This window comes from Falco biarmicus, chromosome 2 (genome assembly GCF_023638135.1).
Source record: "Falco biarmicus isolate bFalBia1 chromosome 2, bFalBia1.pri, whole genome shotgun sequence".
NCBI classification, from domain to species: Eukaryota; Metazoa; Chordata; class Aves; order Falconiformes; family Falconidae; genus Falco; species Falco biarmicus.
Window position 1 is genome coordinate 108637175 of NC_079289.1, and position 23154 is coordinate 108660328.

Below are 23154 nucleotides of genomic sequence, written 5' to 3' on the forward strand. Positions count from 1 at the left end.
GATCTTCCGTAAGTGGTTGTGAGCCAACAAGAATGTAGCTCACGGTGCAAGGCACTGAGGGTCAAGTAGAAATTTTCTTTCCTGCTTATGATAGAGAGGCTGCTCTTCTGCCTCCTCCGCTGGGCCAGCCTGTTTTTGCTTGTACTTTCTTTAGTATTTCCTAAGTACTTGGTTTTATCATTTCTTTTCAGGTAACATTGCTTGGGAAACATAAGCGGCACATTTAATACTTCTATAGTCCTGGGAGGACAGAAATAAATAACAGGTTTGAAAAAACTTTGTCTACACCTTTGGCAGTCCATGATATGTAAACACTTGAATAATGATACATACTTTATGCTGAGCCTGCCTTCAGCTTTCTGGAGATAGTGTAGCATTGATCAGTGGGAAAGATCATCATTGTATTCTTAATGAGGCAACCAGTTTCAAAGGAGTGGCCCTACTCCTTCTGTCTTTACTTTAGGTTCAGAATTTTTAAGTGTTCTTGGCTGTGAAGGTCAGTTTCATTTTTTTTTTTTTTTTTCTTTCTTTTTCCTCATCCTGCTAATGATGTATTGGATAGCCTGTGGAGCTTACTGTCTAGGGTACTGTTTGGGGGAAACCTGGGGGATTCTAGCTTTTGGTAGTCACAGCCTGGCTCAATCTGCAGTTGTAGCTGTGTAAAAGTTAATTTACTTGAGAGAGGGTTTGTAGGTTTGGGGTCTGGCTAAACAATGTCTTATTATGTACTTTTCTCGGAATTTTGTTTGGGTGGCCCCCTTGCTCTCTGCAAGCTCAGTGGCAGCAATGCGGTAACGTACATAGATGCTTGTTATGCATTTAGCTGTAATCCAGTTCTGTATTTGGTACCTCAAACAATAGATAGTTCAAAGTGTAATGGCCATGTGACAAATGATGAGCACATCGTGCTGCCTTCTTGAAGCTTTCTGCTCTTGGCTTTTGTTTCCTAGGTATCTTTCCCTGGCAGTGTTATGCAAATCAACCAATTAATGACAGACAAAATGGCCTTCCTGCATCGCCATGTTTGTAATAAGAAGGGCAATGCTGTAAGTCACGTACCCATTCAGCGTGCTCGGTAGGCCACCGCGAGGGCATGATTAGCCTGACTGTGGAAGACAATTGCAGAGGCATCTGCTTGGTTAATTTTGAGAGAAAATTTACCAGATGGAGGCTGAAGATTTAAGTGATTAGAAGGTAGTAGATTGGAATACAAATTGGATTAAAAGAAATTAGATTGATATAAATCGAATTGAGTCACAACAGTTTGTGTTGTTTGTACCAAGGGGCAATGGATTATGGGAGAAGCAGATGCTCCAATGAGATAGGAATTAATGTGGCTTTGACGTCCATCTGGGAAGGCCTGAATATCGAGTACATCCCTAATCTCTCTCTCCATTTATCAATGCCATAATGTTAATTAGTACTTCATTCATTAAGTTACTTACAGAGGAAAAAATCTCACCCCTAGCCCCTCTCTGCTTGAGGATTTGTTGCGGTGCCAAGAAATGGAAATCTCCCTTTAGCTGAGCTAGTTACAGTTGACTGTTACACAAGACCTGTGTCATTTTCCTCAAGCTTGCTGCTGCTTTTGGTGTAAATTAAATTTATTGGGCTTTGTTTTGCAATAAACTTATCTTCATAAATCCAGCAGCAGTTTTTTGAAGTCCTGTCTTGATCCCTACAGCACACCAATCCCAAGCTACCAGTAATAAGCCTCCTTCTCACAGTTTTAATAAGGTACTATATATTCCGTTTTATGTAGCTGCATAGCATTTCTTTTTATGACCAAGATATAGCTGTGATGTTAATAGTGAGAGGCAGGTCGTCTTTGGGAGAAAACAAAGAAAGTTTGCAATGTATGTGCATGTGTAAGACCTCTGCTAGAAAAAGTGTGGAAGAAAAGTGCTGTACCTGAAACACTTGATGTGGGGCTTGTCCTCAGGTCTGCAAAACTGGCTGATGACAGAACTGTTGGCTTCTAAGTGTGTTTCTTACATATGCTGTACACTAGAAGATAAATTTTTGGGGGGGGTTTAAACTCTGTAAGTGACATGACATCATAATTGGAGTTTTCTCATTAGATGGGGAAAATCACAAAAGGAAAAAAAAAAGTTACCATATAAACCAGACTGTGAAGGCACTGAGTTTAATTCTTTTTCTAGCCACAGTCTTCTGGAAACGAAAGTGAGATGATAAATCAGAAGCATGCTTAGTAAAAATAAAAAAAGGTAGAACTGACTTTTCTCTTTCCTCCCCCAAGTACACACATAGGCATGGTGCAGTAAGAATGTATTAAGATATTCACATGGAGTGGAAACATTGGCAAATGTCAGTCTTCATGCGAGCATTGTTGTGTTGTCAATCTTAAACTTTTCTTTATATTTTTCTATAAATATTTGTTTTGTTTTCCTAGATGGCAAGGAAGCTTTGATTCCACTTCACATCAAAAGCTAATACAGCTGCAGTCCTATAGTTATTAATCAGAAAAGTATTAGGTATAAAAGTATGTTGCTGCTTTAATGATGGAACCTAAAATGTCATAGATATCTACAAGAGTGTCTCACGTTATACCCATCTGTTCTGGAGGAAGCAGGTTCATTGCAAAATAGCTGTGCAGAAGAAAAGATTCTTTTGAAGGATTTTGAGGGATTTTTTTATCTGTTGAAAAACAGTCATAAAAAAACCTGCCTCCTGAAAAAAATATGATTTTTAGCTCTAAACAAAGAATGGAGTGGGCGTGGGCATGCAAGAGGTTGGGAGGGAACATAGCTGGGACAGCTGACTCAGATTGATCAAAGGATATTTTGTGCCATATAACATCATGGTCAGCAATGAAAACTCATAGAAAGAAGAGAAAGGGGGGGACATTCATGGTTATGGCACTTGTGTTCTCAAGCAACAGTTAAGCATGCTGTGGTCTGCTGCTTGCCAGGAAGTGGCTGGACATTGCTTGCTTATGGGAAGTAGTGAACGAATTTTTCTTGTTTGCTCTATTTCCTCCACTTGCTTATACGTGCAGCTTTTTCTTTCCCTCTTAGCTGCATTATCTCAATCCATGAGTGTCTTGCCTTCCTTCTACTTTCTCCCCATCCCATGGGAGAGGGTGATGAATGAGCAGCTGGGTGGGTGTTTGGCTATTGACGGGGTCAACACACAACTGTTAAAAGATGGAATTTTGTTAGTTTGTCTAGATGGCATTCATTATATTTACTTAAGATAGTGATTTAAAAATTAAAGTTTACAACATGAGATGGTGTAATCTACTTCCTCTATATTATCTATTAACTTCCCCTGCTACTATTTTCACGGATTTACTTGCTTACAGTAAACACTTTGAGAACTGCCTACAAGTTTCTTTTGTGTTTCATCTCTTGTGGTATCAGAGAGTCTTAGTTCTGTGCCTTTGCACAGTGCTGTTTGCTCTAGAACAACATGGACTAAACGAATTGTACATTAGAAAGCAGCTTTTAGAAGGTTTCGTCACAGCAGTAAGCTTGCCTTTCCACATCTCTTAGAAGTGCTTCGTTAGAGATTCATTCATCAACAGAGATCCCTATAAAGATAGGGTGGACAACAAAGATTTCTGAGTCGGTGTCTTCATCTTTACTGTTTCAGAAAATCTCCCTCTCTTTAATATATAAAGGGTAGAATAATGCTGCAGAAAGATACTGTGAAATATGTATCCCTTGGAAAGCAAGCTTCTTCCTAGCTGGGATTGCTACTAGCAACAGCAGAATTGTCTGTGTATGGCTTGGTTAGAAATTGGTCCAAGAAAGCTTCTCACTGGACTGATGTCTTCATCTGAAGTACGAAGAGAGAGACTTCTTTTGCTGTGTGCCAGTTTTGGGTGTAAATACATGAGACAGAAGTGGTGAGACAAAAATCGGTGAGGGCTGCTTAAAAAAGTATCCAAGAGTTGGCAGGGTTACTGTGAACATTTGTGCTCTGTCACTGGGCCCAAGAACATCAAGTCCAGTTTTGGCTGTGGAAGTTGCAGAACTGTATTTTATAAGCTAATGGGACAGATAACTAGATGACTTATGAATTGCTTTTCCTTCTCTTATTCAGTTTATAAATAGTTGATGGACTGTTTTGAATAAAGAAAAATAATTTTATTAGCTGTAGGTATAATAGTAGCAAAGTAGAAAGGTGACCAATTAAAATGTGCACAATGAGGTATAGAAGGCATTTGTGAAACATGCACAGAGAACAAAAAGGAAAGGTCACAAGGAAATTAATGGTGGCTTGTTTCTTTGGGGGGCAGAGAACAGACATGGAAGAGGATGTTGTGGGCAGAGGAACTAATATTCTTTTAACAAAAGATACTGATAGATTGTGCTAAAATGCATCAAGAGAAACTAGAGTTAAGACAATAGATATTTGCATACAAAGATAAATGATATGTCAAGTTTCTAATTATTAGTGGTGGAAAGTTCCTTACAGCTATGAAGAACGTCGATATTACGACCTTGGATATCAGTGTACTAACCATTGAGACACTTGTACCATTTTGGTGATCAAACCATGTAATAAACAAAAAAGATGCATTATTTGCAGTAAAATATTTATTTTTAAAACTTGAAGAAAAAAAAACCCCAAAACCAAACAAAACACCCCCAAACACAAAGCCTTTAAATACATATAGGGACAAATGTATGCCACAAAGCACCAGTATAAAAATTGTTGTGATCTTTTGTATTTGGAATATAAGGTGTTTTATAAACATGACTTACACTTACATAGGCAGAAATAGCATGTGGCTGAATTTTCTTTGAAAGTTGTTTGTTTTCAAAATTGGGTGCCTGAATGAGGTTTTTAAAATGCAAGCTAGCAAAAGGTGAAATGAAAGGGCATTTGCAAATGTCCCCGTAAATCTTGTATTGCTTGCACTTACTCACCTGATTGTTGTATGTACGTACTGATGCATGTAGCGGAGATACAGTTGTGAGAGTTTATACTGCTTCCAAGTCTTCTACTTTTGAGCATATGAAGGTGTATTTACTCAATATGGCATTAGAAAAAGTAGGATTAAAAGCTTTCTTCATAGAGTTGAGCTGTGTTTTCCTTCTTGGATTTTTTTGGAAAATTTTTCTATAACTACTTGAAACATCCAAAGGGAAACTATTTGACAAATGGCCAAGGTGTAATCTACAGATTTCTAAACCAAGAGATTACAATGAGCTTTTGATTTTAGCCGTATTACTTTCAACTTTATTTTGGGCTTTGCTGCTGAATTGACTGGCTAATAGTTACTTAGAACTTCAGAGGAGTTTATTTTGGGATGTTTGGGTCAAATTTTATATAAAGCATTAATATGTCTGCTTGGGATTCCCTAGACATTCACAAGTGGGGTGGTTCAGAGGAGCGGGGTGGGAGTCTGTTACCAGTGTCAGCAGCGAACACAGTGGCTGCAGGGTGTAATTTAGAACACCAAAGTTAAAAGCCTGCTGTGCTTACAGTAGGAATCCCCCACCTCCCTCAAAATATTATTTCAAGTCTGCTTCAAATGGGTGAAATTATATTAGTTTCTGTCACTGCCTAATGTTCTTTTTGTAATGCCAAGAATCATAGACCTGATTCCCATGGCATACAAAACGTGTAATTGCTCACACCTACTAATGACTAGAATTTTTCTAGGTTGCACTAGTCATACACTAGGGTAGTGTATGATGACATTTCAACAACACTATCCTAGTGTTGTTGAAATCTGAGCAGACCAAATTGTACTGCTTCTGATTTGCAAAACTTGTTATTACCTAAACTGCCTTGAGGTATGTCTGTATATTTGCCATGTCAATGTTTTTGTCTGCTGTGAGATATCAGACTTTGTGTTTTCAGGTTTTAGGATATTGGATTGTTAGTGACACCGGAGAGATTTTCCTGAGTGTGAAGACAAAGGAAGAGATAAGAAATTTCCTTGGCTGAGGTAGCTGTATGTATGGTCTTCTGTAAAAGTTAGGGTGTCAGAACTGCCAAGCTTACCTCAAAATATTGTCAAGATTTATACTACAGTTATGTTGTGGTGTAAAAATTAAATTATTAATCAGAACTAAAATGTAGACAAGATTCATAATTGTTTCTAATGGCACAACACTGAATATTTTTATATCAAAACATTTATATGGAAGTTAAAGGCCAGATAATTTTAAGATTATTTGAAAAGGCTTTTTGAGTACAGGTTGAAAGTTCTTAATTGGAGAATCAGCTTCTTTGATTTTGTGGAGTTTATATAATACTTCATTTACAAAATTAGTCTGATCTCACAGATTGTGACAATTTTATGCTAATCTGATAGCTATTCGATGTGTGGTTCTTGAAGGGATCTAGACCAGATTGTCATTTGAAAGCTTTTTTTATAGCTGTTGTATCGGTTTAATACCGTTAAAATCAACGTATTTTCATGTGTAGTCATTTTTAAAGCTTTTAAATAATTTATTTTTTAACAAGGTCTTGGATGGTCATTATCATCTATCAATAGGAAGTTTTAGACTGAAGAGTCTGTGGTTTTCAACCCTTCCATGTAAAAGTATAAAATTTACTTGCTTCTAATTAGCTACTGGTTTTTACAGTGTGGTATGTGGGAAGGTGAAAAGCTACCCTTTACTGGCTGAAAAGCTGTCATTAGTTCCCCAGTGCTATGATGATAATATGCTGGTTGTATGATAAGTTATTGTCCTGCCTCTAAACAAGGTCTGTTTTTCCTTCCATCCTTGACCTGAAAAAAGGGCTGAAAGACGTTTGGTAGAGCCAGGCATACATTTACGCTTCTCTTTGCTAAATTCCAGAGTGCTTTTGAAAGGCTCCCAAGAGAAGACCTGTTGTGCTTGAGCTCTATTGGATGAAAAGAGAGAAAAAAACCTTCCTGCTCTCTCTTTGATGCTTTTGTTACATGCTGTGTATGTATCATAGAACAATTTTGATTAGAAAGGACCTCTGGAGGTCATCTGGCACATGTGTATGTGTATACATTGTATGTGTGTATGTTTTATATAAAGGATAGATGTGGTATGTGTCTACACACAGCATATAAATACAAAGGCGTATACATACATAAACCTTTTAATTTGTTCTGCTTTTCATAGCTGAAAGTGATCCTCTTCTCTCCCTATTATTTTTGTTTCTTAGGTGATTTTTATCATCTCGTTGTTTAAAGTCAATGAACATTAATGAATCCCACACTTGAATTAGAACAGCATTTTTAATGTCAAAAGCCAGAGCTTTTTTGATAAAGAAAAGCTCTGAGTAAGGGTGGCTTGCGTTTTTTGGGTTTTGGTGTTTTGTGTGGGGGTGGGGTGGTGGTGTATTATTAAGTGTTGGTGTGTTATTAAGTAAATAGTTGTCTGCTACCTGCTTCCAGGGAGCATACCTATGGTAGATATTTTACTACTTGACTGAACTCTAAACCATACTGCTCTGCAACAAACAAATCAATGTAACTTTCTCACTGAAGTGACTTGTATAATACAACATCACTTTTCACCTGAGAAAAAATAATTTGCTTGTGAATCTATATACCAGTTTTCAGGGTTATCGTGCTGCTACTCACTCCTCTCAAATACATCCCTAATATGTTCTGTTCTGCCCAAAGCAGTATGCTGGAATGCAACAATTTTTGAGGAGTGGTAAGACTGCAAAAAAAAAAAAAAAATGTGACAAAGCAAAGAGAGCACAAGCATTGAGATGTGAGGTGAAAGAATGCAGCTAACCTATTTGCAATATGGATGGTCCTAATGAACTTCTAAGAAGTGTGTTACAAAAAGGAAGGGAAGTAGATTTTGTTGTTTCATGTTATGTGAGAAATGATCCATTAGCAAACTTCTTAATCAAGATGCAATTTACACTATTAAAACCAGCACAGAACAGTTCTGCTCTGTGCTGAATAGTCTGATCTTTGGTCTGTAATGCAGTTTGGTTTTGTTTTTTTTTTTTTTTTTATTCTGCTCCCCACCCCTATGCCCAAACTGAAGTGTGACACTTGTATGTTGGTGTATGAGGAAAAGAGAAAATAATGAAGTGAATTACAATAAATCCCCATTAAGTCTTTATGGCAATTTTGAAATGCTTCCCCTGAAATAATGTCATACAAGGGATATGGTGTTTATGCTGTGGCACTGGATTATTGTCCACATACTAAAAGAAAAAATCAGAACTTTGCAGCGTTTATGATTAAAGTTGATTACACCTTGCTTAGCAAAGTCACAGTTTTATACAAGTGAAACTTAATAGAATCAACTTTCCAATAAGATTTGGTCAAATGTTTTTAACGACAGTTATTGATCTTTCTTGTCAGTGTTGCCTGCTATCCCTTCTTGGCAGACGTGCACTATGGGAAAGGTGGCTTATCTGCAGATACACGTCCTGGGGAAGTTAGGATGTGTTGCTTAATGGATTAATTTTGCTCAAGGAAAAGCTTTCAGAGGACCTTGTCATAGCTGATGTAGCTTTGAATAAAAACCTTACCTTGGCAACAGTTATATTACTGGAGTCTGTTCCCATCTGCCGAATCTCATGGGAGGAGGAGACAATGTAAAGTATAAATTTTTGAAATGTAATCTTTGCCATGTCACTTTGCCTAGAGGAATGCGTCTAGTATAATCAGCCTGATGCCAGTACATCAGCCTGTACTCCAGTTGAGTTTTCTCATTATCTTGAATTTTTTGTACATTATCTTTTGTTCAAACTAGGATGTGACTGACTGGATCTCTATTTGAGATCTCTGCTTGCTTTCAGTCAATTCCTTGGTTAAAAGGATAGTGAAAGCAACACACTTATTCATTATATCTAACAGATATGTGTAATAAGTGTTTCTGATAAGTACTTCCTAAGTGGAACAAGGCATATGAAGAAGCAGGAAAATGAACAGTAGCTGTGACTGTATTTCAGTAGATTTAACTAAGTAGCTAGAGTGCCTTTTTTTTCAAGCTTAATGTTATCTCATTCAGAAGTGTTAGCATCTACATAAGGGGGAAAAAGAACCCAAGCCTGGCCATGTGACAGATCCTACATAGCAGAAAAGATTCTGCGGAGCCTTGTGTAGCTAACCATCCTGTCCTTAAAGCACATTGTTCTTTTAGTTGTGATTTTAAAGCCTTAATTTCAGAATTGTTTTTCTTATTTTGTGCAGTGAAAATAGGCAGGATTGTAGTGTGAAAGAAGGTTCTTTGGCCTTAAAATATATCTTTGGAGATGTCTTCTAAGTAAAATCAAATACATTCAGGCCTTTTCTTTCCAGCATCTATTATTTTCTGTTGGAGGATATATTTTTTTTCCTATTACAGTTTTGCTATTTCTTTTCCTGATAAACAGGCCTTTTGAAAGAGAACATGTGGTGTTGGGAAAACTCTTACAAGGAATGCATTCAAAACCCTACCAAATGAACAGAACAAGCTAATCTCTCAGACACGATATTGATTGCTTTCACTTGTAGCATGCATAAGCTTTGAAATGTCAGTATAAGTTTTTTAAGGTTGATGTTTCTTTATTCTACTGTTTTATAGTAAAGCTTATATTATGAACTTTTCTTTCAAGTTTGGTTATCTTTCAGGCATTACTTTTTTCTGAACTAAATATATAACACACCTGTTAAGCATGACCTGTCAGAACTATTGAACTGAAAATGTTTCACATGTATGACACAGTGGAATACATTGCATTGTATTTTAAACTTCCCTTTTATAGCAATAAAATGAGAATAGTAGGATAGAATAGCAAGTGGCAGCTCTGTAGTAGGATTGATGTCTGGTATGCATAGTGTTAAATGGCTGTTAGCTCTTTTACTGAAAATCAAGTCCCAGTTGTGTGGGGTTTTTTTAATCCAAGTATATTAAAGCTATGTCTTTGAAATGATGAAGAAATCAAAATGTGAGCCTTTAGAAAGGATGTAGAAGGAGTTGATAGTCTCAGAGATCAATTCAGGAAGAACTTTTCTGCGTGTAGAAAATCAGGTAGAAAAAATCTGGAGAAGAGGTAAAGAGATGCAAATAAATGGGATGTCAGACAGCTGAATCACTGGTAGCAAGTGGTGACAGGTGGATATAAGGTCAGAAGAGAGTGTTGAGGAGGTTCCTTGAAGGCAATTCCAAGGTCTGTATTATGAAATAACATATCACAGTATTGACATTTAAACTGATACAATATTGTGTTTTTTTTCTTTTAAATTGCTCAGTACTTATAATAAAATCACTAATCTTTTATTGACTACCACTAGCCCCATAGCCATGAACATTTTGGTGCCTTCAGAAAAGAATGAAATGGCTATGAATTTAGTCTGTACAGTTGCTTTTCTTGTATGAATGACCATTGACTTTGTAGCTGCTTTTATAAAGAGTAGACTTAATTGATGAAATCAACTTTTGTTCTTGATATGAAGCTAATAAAGTAAAATTAGAGGAGCATGAAGGAGGAGGAAGTCTGTTCCTTGAAATTTGGAAGATGGTGGCCTAGCAGGAGTAGAAGTGAATTGCCACATGGCTTTGTCTGTGAAGATATGTGTATATATTACACACATGTACAGAACGCATTACTGGTAGGGTAGGGATTGCGTAGTGGCTTTGTGGAAATTTAGTGAATAAGGATAGAATATTGACTCTTTGTTTTACTTCCCATTTCTTCTTGCTGCTATGTCTCTATAGCAAATCTGGTTTTTTGATCAATAAAAAAATCTTGTATCCAATTAATATTTTTAAGGGTTATTTGGCTATAGGATCAACCAGGCTAAATTGAAACTAATAGCTATTGCGTTTATGTGCTATCAGTGTAACTGTAACTATGTGGTACCTTGGATCCCTGAGGAAACTTATGAGGAAGTCTGAGCATATTACAGCAAATCCATGAGGCTTGTTGGTAATCATGAGAACAGTCTGACTTAGAACACTGATGGTCCTGGGCTGGTCCAAATGAATCATTGACGGTCATCTTTCACACTTTCCATCTTGAAGGTGATTCTCGGGGAATATCTTGTCCAACGCATCTGATTTGAATTGTAACAGGGGAAGTGGAAGAGCAAGTGTCTTTGGACACCTGGAGTACAATATGCAGTCAAGAAGTTTTTTCTACTTCTGTCAATTTTGCTGACTTTTTACTTTCTTTCACTACTTTGAGGAAGTATGTAAGTACACAAATTCATGAGACAGGGCAGTATAGGAACAGGTGGCAAGTATATTTCAATGCATGTACTGCATCTGGACATCTAAATAACTGGAGCTTCCTCTTGCCTTTTTGTGGCAAAGTGTTTCCTCCAGCAGCTTCCACTTGCTTGGGTCTGGTATGAGGCTGGTCTCCACATGTTCAGTGTCCTGAGATCTACAGCCACTAACAATGACTGATGCAGAAATGATTCACATAAAGGTAGATAAGAATGCAAAAGTGTTAGTTACCTGTGAAGTGACAGTTTATCACAAATCTGTGAAGTCACCTATTATTGTTACAAGAACTACAGCATTTCCCATTAGTCAACGTTTATCAAGTCGGCAATTATCAGTAGTTACCATGCTTTGGTATCTGAAAATGAAAGCTTTGTGTCTTAGAGTGACAGGGCATTGTCTTACAGTATCTTAGACAATGAAAGCTGATAATTTGATATACACTTTAAAATGATGACTTTATTCACAAGTAAACATGCAACAGAATAGCATTAACACTTAATGAACAACTTAATACAGGATTTCATGACCCACGTTTTAGTTTTCATTAACTGTAGACTGTAACTTATATTTTACCATAGGAATTTCGGATATATTCTTGATGAAATATGGAACAATTCTACATTTCAGTAGAAGTACTAGTATCTACCAGTAGAAGCAAAAATGAAATAATGTAAAAGCTAGACTTAGCTGATTCAGTGTTCTACTGTTTATTTACTCCATACAGTGACTGGAAAATTTCATGGAGCTTTTCACTGAATTAAATGTTGCTATTAGCTAAGTAGCTTTTGAATATGACTTTTTAATATTTAGTTTTCAAATCTTTTTCTCTTAACTCAGTGCTGGCTTGTGAATTTGAACAATAGAAAACAGGATGAAGGTGAACAATGGCAAACAATTAGCAGTATAGTCTTACTTTGCTGTTTACCTGGGGAAAAAAAGTAGTGAAAACAGTTTAATCTGTTAAAATGAAAAATTAAGATGTGGGATTAAGTGGTGCATTAATACAATTCCATCAGTTGTCTCCTGCTACTTGGCAGTAGTTCTGGTTTACCCACTGAGGACTATGAAACATAGTAACTTATGTTACTAACGAAATACTGTCTGAGCACCTCACCCATGTTAGGTGTTCTAGCTCTGTTACCATCCGCTGTACTGTGACATTTACATCAGTTCACATCTGTTCCAAAGCCATATTTTCTGGAAGAGTCTGAATTATTTCTAATAGTTTTAAGTTTACTATTTCTATTACTTACTATTATTTTAATAGTCTAAGACTATTTCTAATAGTTTTCTAATCAGTAGATATCAGATGCTGCCTTGCAGATGCTGCGTTGTTCCTTCTTTGCCTTATCCCCATTAAAAAACAAGACAAAACAAAAACAAACAACAACCTGTTTGAAGGAGAGAACACTGAGCTGTGTAGTAGACAGATGTGGTGGTTTTGGCTATAGCATGGTCTTAGGAAAACTTTATTTGGAAATTTAACAGCATTAAGGCAGAATTACTTTTTAAGTTTTGATGTATTTGGACCTGTCCCCCCGCGCCACCCCACCCCCCATATTGAAACCCAAAGAGTATAAATTTTTTTTTATATACCTCCCCCACATCGTGAAAACCATCCCCATCCATCTTTTTCTAGCTTAGATTCTCACACACAAAACTAACAATCACACGCATATGGCTGTGATCTGTGATGAGCTGTGTTCTGGGTGACACTGAGGTTATGTTGAATGCTGTACTTATTTTCTGTGCTTTTTATGCTTTGCCTGATAGCATCAAGATAGAATGTCATCATACCTAATCCTTTTATAATTTCACCTGGTTTTTTCTCCCTTGTTTTTGTATTAGTACTAATGTAGGAGTATATCATGTTGTGGCAGATATTAGAAGTGTGATAGAATCACTGCTCTTTTTTTTGATTTTGTATGACATAATCTTTTTTACTGCTGAATTATGTTCAGTAATGAATTGAAATTGTGAATTACACTGTGGCAGGAATATTTGTGAAACACAAGACAAGGTTTTAAAGATACACAAAGATAAAAATATAGAGAGGTAAGCTGATCAGTGATGGCTTATGTCTTGAATTTCGTTGGAGTAACTGATGTGAATAAGCTGTAAATAATATGGTCAAGTTTGTATTCATAAACCAATATTCATTTTAATGCATAAATAAGCTTGTAATTGTATAGCGACAAAGGGGTTAAAATGTCTGAAAGATCATATATAGACTGTTCTGGCAAGAAAGTTGCAAATCTCTGAAAGGGGAGCTGTCCTCCTTATCTGCAAAGCAAGCTGCCCTACCAAGGAGATAACGGGACAGCAGGATGGCCTTGAGTAAAATTAACAAGGAGTATTGTAAAAACCCTGGGAAAGATTTCTACAAGTCTGCCAACTCATCACTTTTGAGACCTAAGGTGAAAAGTACACCATGAGGAAGACCTACGGCCTTCCTCCCATAGACCACTGCCCACATTCTAAAGACCCCGGCCCACAATTTTTGGGAGAATCTGCGCAAGCGTGAAGGACTGATAAGCTAATTAGCATATGAAGCGAGGGTAGGCGGGTTCAGGTGATGAATATGTATAGGCGTTAATGGAATATTCATTGTTTCATTATATAAATATAAGATAATCTGCCCCTCTGGGTGTGTACGATTGGTGGAAGGATCCCCCGTACACCCGGCGCCGACAATAAAGAATACTTAATCACTAAGAAATTCTGAAGACGTTCTTTGAAACAATCTGGCACCCCAGATGGGACAGCTCTCTGCCTGACCGTAGGACCCGCTGGGAAGTGGACTCCCTTGGGTACCCCCGGGATTTTCCCGGAGGGACTCCCCAACTCATCGGATCACTGCGGAGGCAGACAAGAATCCCATCTTCTGTAAGTGATAATATTCTTTATTGCTGTATTCTGGTATTACCGGTAATCTGGGGTTACCCGTAAGACGAGAAAATTGATTTCCGCAGGGTAACTTCTGGGTATGCTTGGGAACTAGTTTCTCAGGTATACATCTGGGTATGCTTGGGAACTAGTTTCTCAGGTATACATCTGGGTATGCTTGGGAACTAGTTTCTCAGGTATACATCTGGGTATGCTTGGGAACTAGTTTCTCGGGTATACATCTGGTCTGGAAAACCCAGGTATACTTCTGTGGCTGGCACCCTAAGTATACTTCTGGTTTTGTTTGGGTTTTATCAACATTTAATTGCCATCTGGAATCTGGCAAGTTTGCTTATAAAGCTTATTTGCTGCAGTGTTGCTTATTTTGGTTACCGGATTTATGGAATGTGGAATTTGACTTTGATAATTGTTACTGTGATTTCGGCTATATTTTTGATAATAATAGTGAGCTCTTGGTGTTGCTGTAGAAAGATACCTGCGTGTTGCATTTTGTAAGTAGTAATTCTGTAAGTGATAAGTGTGTTCTGTGAATGTAAGCTGGAAAAATGGGAGGAAAGCAGAGTGGTGGGATTTTAAAGAAAAGCCCGTTAGGATGTGTTCTGAGTCACTGGAGGGTTATTGGAGGGTCTGCTGGTGGAAGTGTGAATAAGAAAACATTGATAAAGTACTGCAATCAATGGTGGCCACTTTATAAGCTGGAAGGTGGGGAAAAGTGGCCTTGTAATGGAACTATAAATTATAATACTTTGCTGCAGTACGGAGAGAAGGAAAATGGGATGAAGTAATGTGTGCTGATATGTTTGTGTGACAGAAGGAGTGTGGGATTAACACCACCTGATCTTTGATTATGGATCTAGAAAAGGATAGGAAAAAACAAACAAACAAACAAAAAACCAAGAACCTGAGACTTAAACTAAAAGGATGTTCTTGTTGAAATATTTGTGTAAAAAAAAAAAATAAAAATAGAGAGAGCTCAGGTTGTGGTTCTTTCTGTGCAGCAACCAGAATGAAACACATTGTAAGATAAAAACTTGTGCTAATGTATGTAAGATCTGAAGCCAGGGGGGTGGAGAGTCAAAGACCCTGTGAAAGTGTTAAAGTATTGGGGTGAGTTTGTACAAACCCCCGTACCCCCTCGAAGGTGCGGCTGAGTCCTGCGGGACGCATGGCAGGGTGTTTGCTGTTTGCCTGCGAAGGCATGGTATGTAAGAACGCAGACTTAAAGCAACAAGGAGCAGATTTGCATTCAGGGTAAGAAAGAGTTAAAACAGAAGTGCTGCTGCAGAGGCAGGCTTGTGTAACCTGCAGAGCAGGAAGAGCATCTCCTGCCCCGAACCCTTCTGCTGGTGAGGAGGAGGGGGTTGCTGTTGCTGACGATTGAGCAGAAGGACCTGATAATGTCACCCCAATTGCTGCAGCATTTGCAGCACAACAGGACCGGTAACGGCCCCTTTAGGGCAAGCAGCGGGTCTGAGGAGAGTAAAGGTGAATCTTTGATGGAGAAATTTAGATGTTTGAAAGTTGGTTGTGAATAGGACTGGATAAAGGTTCGAGTTGTTTGTTACTAGGTAATTGTGATGTAGAAAAGTTGGTGAATATAAAACCAACTTATTTGGTGTTAAACTTCAGTGAAAAGAGTTTGTTACAGTTGTGGGAGCTGCTGGCCACCAGGAAAATATCCTGAAACCTTTAAAGTACAAACTAAGAAAACAATTGAATGCCAAATTCACCAAAATCTTTGTTGGGAAGAGATCTATTAGAACATCTAGACGTTTAAAGAAGGGGAAATGAAACCAAAAGTTAAAAATGATCAATTAATTAAAATGTTGAGCTTATCTTTAATTCAACAGAAAAGTGGAAGAGAGGACCTCCCTGAAGTAAAAGAAATCTTTAACCAGGTATATCTGGAAGTAAATTCCAGGTAAGGGGAAAAATGCTTTCCCTGTTACAGTAAAAATGATAAACGGGAGGCCTGCCTAGTTCAGGTAAAACAATATCCCTTGGTCAGCAAGGCTGTGAGGGATATTGCATAAAAACTAAAATAAAATACACTCTGTAGTAGTTCTACTAATGTAAATCTGTGTTTTACCATGACAGTGACTTGTTATGGGATGTGCAGATGAAACTCTGCATTGACAACAAAGTACAAGGAATAAGGTTGGTCAAGTGCCTCCTATCACAATCAAGGGCAAGACTGGGTTGGCCTCGGTGTTTGCCACCAAGAAGGATCTTGAGCTCTGCTGCTGGCTGCAACCCAGTAGGCGTTGAGCGGTGGGAACATATGCCATGCCAGACCTTGATGTGAGGAATGGCCCCCTCTGTTATAAGAGGGTCGTCCAGGAAGGAAGAACATAAGATGGCCCATTGAGGCACTGATTTGGAAATTGGAAACCGCCTGGCCGACCATGAGTCCAGACAAGTAGCAGAGGAGGTAGGAAAGGAGGAATTATCCTTAATACCAGACGGTAGAATCCAAACTGTAAGTACAGATCAGGAGCCAAATTATTCTAAAGAAAACTTAAAGGTAATTCAGGACATGAATGATAAAATAAATAAGTGGATTTATTTGAGGGATGGTCGTATAGTGGTACCATCCAATTTAATATGGACCACAGCCCTAACAGAACATAATAAGATGCATTGGAGAACTGATAATTTATATAAAAGTCTAAATCAGAAATTGATAGGGCAGAACTTGTATACTGTAATAAAACAGGTGACTCAGCAATGTGAAATGTGTTTGAAAATTAGCCAGGGCAACAGTGGCAAGTTGATTTTTCCAGACTCCCAAGAACTGGGGGTACTGATATTTATTAAATGGATGGACACCCCAATGTATCATACAGTATTATGGACCTGCAACTTGGAATCCTAATGAACTCATTAACGGTGCTCGAGAACCTATCTACAATCTGAATCGTATCATTCGTCTACAGGCTGTCTTGGAAATTATTACTAGTCAAACAGCTAAAGCTTTTGATGTGAAATGCAATTTATCAACACAGGATGGTTCTCGATTACCTGCTAGCCGAAGAAGGAGGTGTTTGTGGTAAAGTAAATGTTTCCAATTGTTGTTTGAAAATTAATGACAATGGTGAGGTAGTTAAACAGATCACATCAGAGATAGGGAAGTTAGCCCATGTTCCGGTCCGAACTTGGAAAGACGAATATTGACTTGTTTTCCTGGCTTCTCGGGAGCCCCTGGGTAAAACGAATCCTATTTTATTTGTTATGTGGATTAGCCACCTTATTGTTTTTGCCATGTGCTGTTCCATGTTTTATAGGATTAATTCAATTATGGTTTCACCTGATGGCGTTAAACAAATGCCAGCAGTATGACAAAAAGTACACACAAAATAACATTTTAATAGCCAACAAGAATTTGGAAACAATTGATTCTTAAAACAAATGCGAGCCAACAAGAATTTGGAAACAATTGATCCTTAACAATTCAGATAACAATGTAGGCTGAGTAAGAATAAAAATAGAATAGCAGCAAAAACAACCGCCAGGAACGCATAGATGAGGATATGGTAACGCCTTTTATACTTTTCCACCTCCGCCATAAGTTCTTGACGTGAGACAACAGAAAAACGCACCCTCTGCCTAAAACAGCAACAGGAAGAAAAAGTTTTGATCTTCTTTCTAATGAACCATATAGGTTAAACGTTTTGAGAACGCTCACCTTGCAGAACGTTCAGAGGGGGAAATGTACACTCTGGACCCTTCTTCCCTGGCAGGTGACGTGGTGGTCTGGTGGTAAGAAAACATTACGTTGAAAACAGGGACCTGTCATTTGGCCATAGTGCCATAAATGTTACCATCGGCAGACTTACCGGAGTAGTAAGCTCGGGAAATGGGTTTGGGACTTCATCTGGGCACGCAGTAGCCATTGTTTATCACACAAATGATCCACGTATATCTTTGAACATGCGCATGCGCGATTTTAAAGCCCCACAGAATGTGTTGGAAAAATCTGGAAAGACCGCGCATGCGAAATCCCTATAGTCTAGCCATGATAATGACGCATGTAAAAAAAAAAAAAAGGGGAATGTGTTAAGAACATACAGTGTTTTTAGTTCATTTAAGGTTTTGTTTTTGTAGGTTAATGCAAAGTAAACCATTTGACAATCAGTAAAAGTCTCATGTAACGTGAAAACAGACTTCTTCACTCGTGAATCCAGTATTTCTCTTACGAGCCGCTTGTATCCACTATTCAAGAGTAAAGAAAACTCCTGAGAAATTATGGGCCGTCACTCCAGCAGGATCCACAGGACTACAATTCTTCAGGTCATAATTATAGTCGGATTTTTGCCAAATTTGTACTTAACTCTGTGGAATAAGAATGTACATTTATCCCTGGTACAAGGCATATCTCAGGCTCTGAATAAAACTGATTGTTGGATATGTACACGTATGCCTGAATATGGAGGAAAGGGTATATCATTGATTGGATTTCCATTACCTAGGAATAAATCTTAGGAAAGACTGTAGGAAAATACCTCTTGGAGTATTGAAAATGATGAAATTTTGAAATTAGAGATAAATAGTCCTAAGGTGCCAGAGTCATACTATATGTGTGTTCAGAGATGTAATCCACCTAAAGGAATGGGAATTGTGGATTGTAATCCCGTAATGTATGTAGGAACTCAGTCCTTTTGTAATAACACATTAGACATCGGTACTTCACTGTGCTATGGTACTGGCTGTGCAATGATACAGTTCGAAAGGTTTTACCTAAAAATTGGAAGGGAACCTGCACCTTGGGAGCAGTAGTGCCTAATATGACAGTACATGATTCGTTCTCACAAGGATACTTAAGAAATCATATTAAAAGGATTAGACGGGAAAACACAAATCCTATAATAGGGAGGCCTACTGCATTCCATAGTTTTGCTCGATGGTTTGTCCCTTGGTTAGGAGTGAGTGAATTAGAAAAAAACCATAATAGAGAAATTAGAAAACAGAACAATTGATGCATTGAAAGCCCAACAAGAGGAAATATCTAGCCTCTCATAAGTGGTATTACAAAATAGAGTGACTTTGGATTTGCTGTTAGCTGATTGAGGGGGAGTGTGTACAGTTATAAATACTAGTTGTTGCGGATACGTGGACCAAAGTGGAAGAGTTTCCACTGACTTAGAGGAGATACTAAGGTATTACATGAAGTAAGTGAGGATGATGTGTCTTGGGATTTTGGAAATCTTTGGACAACTCTAACTTCCTGGTTACCTAATGTACAATGGTTAAAACAGGTGTTAGCTGCCACAGTTGTGTTGATTGTTTTAATAATACTTGTGTGTATTCTATTCAAATGCTTGTTCTATTGTACTTTTGAAAGATAAAATAGCAAAGGAATTTGCTTGTATCGAGAAAAGGGGGGAATGATGTGAATAAGCTGTAAATAATATGGTCAAGTTTGTATTCATAAACCAATATTCATTTTAATGCATAAATAAGCTTGTAATTGTATAGCGACAAAGGGGTTAAAATGTCTGAAAGATCATATATAGACTGTTCTGGCAAGAAAGTTGCAAATCTCTGAAAGGGGAGCTGTCCTCCTTATCTGCAAAGCAAGCTGCCCTACCAAGGAGATAACGGGACAGCAGGATGGCCTTGAGTAAAATTAACAAGGAGTATTGTAAAAACCCTGGGAAAGATTTCTACAAGTCTGCCAACTCATCACTTTTGAGACCTAAGGTGAAAAGTACACCATGAGGAAGACCTACGGCCTTCCTCCCATAGACCACTGCCCACATTCTAAAGACCCCGGCCCACAATTTTTGGGAGAATCTGCGCAAGCGTGAAGGACTGATAAGCTAATTAGCATATGAAGCGAGGGTAGGCGGGTTCAGGTGATGAATATGTATAGGCGTTAATGGAATATTCATTGTTTCATTATATAAATATAAGATAATCTGCCCCTCTGGGTGTGTACGATTGGTGGAAGGATCCCCCGTACACCCGGCGCCGACAATAAAGAATACTTAATCACTAAGAAATTCTGAAGACGTTCTTTGAAACATAACCTAAGTAACTTTTTGTTTAATGCTGCAGTATGAACAAGGAAACATTAGTATCAAGGGTAGCATGCTATAATGGACTTGGACATTACCTCTTTTTATGTATGTTTTGGGGTATTTTTTAGTTTTGAACAGTGATTTTAATTATTCTGTGAAGTAATAAGCAAAAAGATGAGCCTAAAACTCTGTGACTTAGTTGGTGTGGTATATATGAAACTGATCTTCAAGATATAGCTATTGCAGATGACTGGTTATTACATGTGAACTTTAATGTACAGTAAGTATTAGAGTACTCCAAGTATGCATTCAGGTAAGGGTTAATGCTCTCCTTTTCATAGATGCAGCTTCATGGCAGCTTTCAGTTACTCATGATACTGCAGGGTATTTTTTCCAAAGGCGCGCTTTTGCTCGACACCATCTAACAGCTCATTTCAAGTCATTGCTGTCCATCATAGTAACGACTACTTAGGGGCTCTTAAACTCAGGGGTTACTCACATGCTCTATACATGCATGAGGTATTCCTGTAACTGGAAATCCTTGAGGGAAGAACAGAGAAGGAAGCTGCACGGGTAGTTCAGAATACAACATCAGCTGCCTGTTCCAGTGCAACTGCCTATCATCTCGAGTAGATCATGGTTCCATCTCATCCTCCACTAAAAGGAAAAGTATAATCTTCTGCCCAGTTAGTTCAGGGGGTTACTAATTCTTCTGTTCTTTCTAAAGCAAGTTACATTTGCAAGAGTACTGGGAGGTCTGTGTGTTAGGGGGAAGCCACAGCGGAAGAATCAAAACTCAACTAGGAAAACGCCATTTAGGGGTGTCACTTTCTGGCACATGGGCGGCATCTGTGTCCGCAAGAGAGGCAATGGAATCAAATTTTTGGTTTTCCTCCTTTCCAAATCAGGGCATTCTTTTCGTATAGCTGTTTGTGCTCAGTTTGGTTTTGAAGGAGGGAGTCTGCTGTGCGCTCTGATTTCTTGTGTGTTTCTTCCCTCCTCTGTAGGTGCATGTTGCAGGAAATAACTTGCAGCACTAGATAGCTGAAGGCACGACCCAGCCACCACAAGAATGCATGGTGTGACACCACCCCACCCCCCCCTCAGAGCATCACCTAAGCCTTTCTCCTGTCTGATTGGCATGGTCTCTGCTGACCAGTATCAACCCTCCCTTGTGTACAAATTGCTTAATTAGGATAGAGTGAGGAAGACATCAGTTTTGTGATTAACATCAGTACTGAAGGAAGAAGAATCAGTCCTGTTATGACCTGAGGAGGGGTTTTGCATTGAGCTGTGCGAGGTGGAAGGTTTAACTCTTTAAGGAGCAAGCGCTTTTCAAAGGATTCAGTGTGGACTGTAATTCTCTGTAGTATGCACTACTCTGAGCTTTGAACATTGTCAAGAAGCCTTTGTGTGTAAGAGAACTGATATTTTGGGTTTGCATTTAAATTGTTTGCTACTAACGTTGTTAGACCCTGCTAACTACTTATCAAAATTTAGTTGCATCTGTTTTCTTCTCCGACGTAAGTCCCTCTAAAGTTTCAGAAACATCTTAGCTTTTTTTTTTTTGTTCTTCCTGATACTGTTAGTACAAATTACTCTACGCAACTAGTGAGCTTTTGTTTGTTTCTTTTGAGAATGAGCAACAAAGTTGGTAAACTTGTGTGGGGCATATATTTATATGTCTCTAGCTAATGTATGAAGTTTGCTTTTTAGTCCCAAGTACTGTGAAATTTTTAATCTTTTACTTTAATGGTGATTTCAGTCTTTTTCGATGTTGTGTATGGGGTCATGGTCTAGAGATACTTAACTACAAATTCTCCTGTTACCTTTTAAAAGTCTTTAGTCAACAGAAGGGAGAATAAAACACATCTTTCTTTTATAAATGTTCTCTAAGTTTATCTGTGCTTAAGTGTAAATTGTGGGGTGTTTTTTTGTGTGCTGGCAGTACAGATTATGGATACCTTTGCTGTACTGGTAATAGAATCTGATAGCCACTGGAAAAGTCCATTTGTGCAGTAATGTAACACTTCATTGCTATGGAATTGTGTACAAATAACCTGAGTGTTAGTATAACAGAAGTCCGAAGGTGGATTCACTCTGTAGAATGGATCCTTATTCCTTTCCTCATACCTTTTGGAGTGAATGAAGCACTGATGGTATTTTGAAATATGTAGTGCCTGATACTGATGTTAAATCACTTTTCTATGACTCAGCAAAACTGCTGATCAGAAAATTGAGACAAATGTTTCACTAACCTACAGAAGCTGATACACCTTGTATTTAAGAAGTGCAGTGCAATTGTGCTAGCATGGCAACTCCACTCAAAGGATTTTTAGGATCCATGCTAGAGAAGATGATTTCTCTAGCAATTAGGAGAGCTGACTTTATTTTTATGAGAAGCACTGTAGAGACACGAGCTACTGTGACATTGCAGAAAAACTGTCAGGGTAATATAAATTCATTAAATATTCAGTAATGAAGAATACCTGAATGATTGATGCTGAAATTAGGAGTTCTGGGCTTTGATTTTTCTGTTGGGTGACACTGTTCTTGCATTTCATTTTGGTTCAACAAGAAGTGCTGAGTCCTGCACTTGGGTCACAACCCCCACCCCCCCCCACCCCCAACGCTACAGGCTGGGGCAGAGTGGCTGGGAAGCTGCCCGGAGTAAAAGGAGCTGGGGGTGCTGGTTGACAGCCGGCTGGGCATGAGCCAGCAGTGTGCCCAGGGGGCCAAGGAGGCCAGCAGCAGCCTGGCTGGTATCTGGAACAATGTGGCCAGCAGGACTAAAGCAGTGATAGTCCCCCTGTACTCAGCACTGGTGAGGCTGCACCTCAACTACTGTGTTGAGTTTTGGGCCACTGACTACAAGAGGGACAGCGAGGTGCTGGAGCGTGTCCAGAGAAGGGCAACGAAGCTGGGGAAGGGTCTGGAGCACAAGTCTTATGAAGAGCAGCTGAGGGAACTGGGGTTGTACAGCCTGGAGAGGAGGAGGCTCAAGGGGGGGACCTTATTGCTCTCTACAGCTGCCTGAAAGGAGGCTGTAGGCAGGTGGGGTTGGTCTCTTCTCCCAGATAACA

General features: G+C 38.6%; 1 protein-coding gene and 1 long non-coding RNA gene across 12 annotated transcripts in view; both read left to right on the plus strand.

Annotated features, from left to right (window-relative positions):
- Window positions 1-23154, plus strand: part of ROBO2 (roundabout guidance receptor 2) — a 482707-nt gene that overhangs the window by 32901 nt on the left and 426652 nt on the right. The gene's annotated exons all lie outside the window — the stretch shown is intronic.
- LOC130144540 (uncharacterized) lies at window positions 15000-16755 on the plus strand. Its single transcript, XR_008820157.1, has 2 exons — window positions 15000-16133; window positions 16495-16755. It is a non-coding gene; the product is annotated as an uncharacterized LOC130144540 (long non-coding RNA).